Raw genomic sequence first — 3083 nt, forward strand, 5'->3', positions numbered from 1 at the left:
GTTTCCTACCCGTGTTCCTCCTCAGTCCATTGTCAACACTGTAGCTGGAATAATCATTTACAATCTAAGGCCACGTCTCTGCTCAGAACCCTCTGATGGTCTCCATCTCCTTCATTACAATGGCAAATGAGGACCTCCAGGATCTGGCTACCATTAGTTCCCAGCCTCACCTCCTGCTGCTCTTCCCTCGAACCTTCCACTCCAAACACACTGACCTCCTTGTTAGTCCTTGTTCACTACCAGCACATTCCTACCTCAGAGTCTTTGCACTTGCTACTCCCTTAGCACAGACTGTTCTGGATATCAGCAAGATCTACTCTCTCATGTCCTTTGGTATTTGCTTTAAATGACACCTTCTTAGTAAAACCATTTCGACCCATCATATTTAAAATGATTGCAAATACCCTTTACTCAATTCCTCTTTCTTCCTCTATTTTTATCCATACCACTTATTGCCACATGTCACAGCACACATTTTAGTTCTTTGTTTATTGTTTTTCTCTCCCCATACAAGAAATGTAAACTCCAGGAGGGCGGGGATTTTTGTCTGTTGTGTTCTCTACTGTATTCCCAGGACCTATGAACTTGGCACATAGTAGGTGAGGACAGGGGGCAGCTTCACCCAGGAAGTTTTGCCTATCAGTTAGGGAAGGCTTTCTGGAAGATTCTTATTCCTACACCCATGGCAAAAGTAGTGTCTGGTCCTGCCACACCTAATGGCCTCTCTGGAAGAATGGATTGGGTGAGAGTATGCATGAGAAAGAGTATGTGGACCTGAGTGGAAATGGATAGGGCTAAGAGTGGGGAATGGAGGGAATCTTATTGTGTGTGTAACTGTGGGGGTAATTGTATGTTGGTACTCAGGAAGGAGAGGGGAGAGATGCCTGGCTGTGTTAGGGTGAACCCAAGGCACAGGGGTCTAGTTAGCCCCTCAGATTCCATCTTGGATTCTAGCAGGTGTCCTTAGTATGGTCAACCTAGCTGTATCCTCCCAAGGTGTCCCTTGAGGGTCCAGGAGTGCTGGTGACTATTAGACCAAGCATCATAGAGGAGGTGGGGTGAAGCTTCAGGCATTTCCCTTCAAACCCCAAAGGAATGCCAGAGAAGCCCTGAGAACAATGGGGAGCTGACAGACCCTCAGAGAACTTGTGACGTGGGCTCTGAAGGGGGGCACGCAGCTGTCTGCCAGAACTTGGGGCAGGGGAAAGGGGTTGGCGGGGATACAGAGAAGTCGTGGAATTCTTGAAGGAAGAAGCCGGAAGCAGCTGGGGATGACACTGATAGGCATTTCCCGCCTCAGGATGCCCTCCTGCTTTCTTCACTGCCGCTGCAGCTGCAAAAGCAAAAGCAGCAGCTTCCCTCTGGCCCCAAATGGCCATTCTAGATGTTGGGAGCTGTAGGGCCCCCGTCAGCTCCCTCCACTTTCAGCCACCCTCCCAGTCCCAGAGGAAAGCAGGCAAATTCCTCAGCTCACAGCAATATATTAGGCCTAAAGGTTAGCAGTTGCAGGGTGTGGGTCAAGGCAATTGTCTACAGCTCCCAGCCTTTGCCAAGAGAGGACCCAAGGGCATTTGGGTCTGGAAGGGTATTTGCCTTCTTGAGCTCTCACTGGGACTCAACCACCCCATATTATACTGGAAATTGCTCAACCTCCAACTATTCTTTGGGTACTTCTGTGAGCAGCACTGGGCTCCAGGCAAATAGAAGTTTCACTTAAAAGGCCCTCTCACTTTTTTCTCACCTTGGTACCCCATTCCAGAACTCCTCAATCTCTCCTGCATTGTAACACACTTTAAGCATACTCCCATTGGCATACTTGAGGTGTATTGGGCTCCCTCAGCCCAATTTGTAGTAATCGTGGCCACACCTCTTAATCATCCTTAACAGTTGCTCAAGGTTTCAGCATAGGGAAGTTAAGCTAAGGCCATATGCAACTCCAAGCTGTCTAGCTATACTCTCCTACTGTTTTTCTCTCCCATTTAAGAAGGCCTGTCCAAGGGAAAGTAACCTTATTCTGTGAGGAACTCCAACTTCACCTTTGTTTATAATAAGGATAATTACAAATCCAACTTCGTTTTACTGGCAAACTTTGATACTTTATTATTAGCAACATATCTTCTAACCAATCTGCCTTCACTCTGTTGTTCACAGAAATGGCTCTTTCCAGAGCCTGCTCTGAAATTCCACTGTATGAAAGGGGTTTCAAGGAGATGTGTATTAGTCCGTTTTCAGTCACTGTAACAAATTCCTGGGGTAATCAACTTATAAAAGGAAGAGATTGTGTTGGACCTATGACAGCACATCATGAGTAGAAGTGCATGCCCCAGCAAAACCACTTACCTCACGACTGGGAAGTGAAAGACAGCAAGAAGAGACTGGAGTCTCACAATCACCTTTGAGGGCATGCTTCAATGGCCTGAAGATCTCCCAATAGGCCCCACCTCTTAAAGGTCCCACCACATTCCAATAGTGTCAAGCCGGGACCAAACCTTTAACACATGGGCCTTTGGAGGACATTTAAGATCCACACTATAGCAAGAGGTCCTCCACAGATGCCTCAGCCAAGGTGGGTTGGTGGTGATGATGGGTCTGGATGTCAGACTGCAGCAGAGACCAGTGCCCAGGCTGTGCATATAGCAGCAACAACAGCAGCAACAGTCATGTTTGGCTCAAGTTCTCTTGAACACTGAGAAACAGCCTGCTGCTCACCACCTTCTAGGTACACACCAAAAGGCTGATGCTGATCCAGAGAGGGATAGCTGAAGAGATTCATAAACAGAAGGGCTATAGTTCCTGAAGTCCAAACATGAGGATGTGCTTCAGGAGGTACAGATACATGGAACCTTTCAATGGGAGAGATGGTTTCCTTAGACTGTTTATGTTGCTATAACGTAATACTACATACTGAGTGATTTATAGAGAAAATAAGTCTATTTGGTTCATGATTCTGGAAGCTGGAAATCCCAAGGACATAGTCATGGAAAGAGTTTGAGTACTTTACTGTTACATACCTCCTGGTGGAAGATATCACATGGCGAGAGGGTGAGTGAGCATGTGCAAAAGAGCCCACTCGTATAACAAGG

This window comes from Sciurus vulgaris (assembly GCF_902686455.1).
Source record: "Sciurus vulgaris genome assembly, chromosome: X".
In the NCBI taxonomy this organism is placed as follows: domain Eukaryota; kingdom Metazoa; phylum Chordata; class Mammalia; order Rodentia; family Sciuridae; genus Sciurus; species Sciurus vulgaris.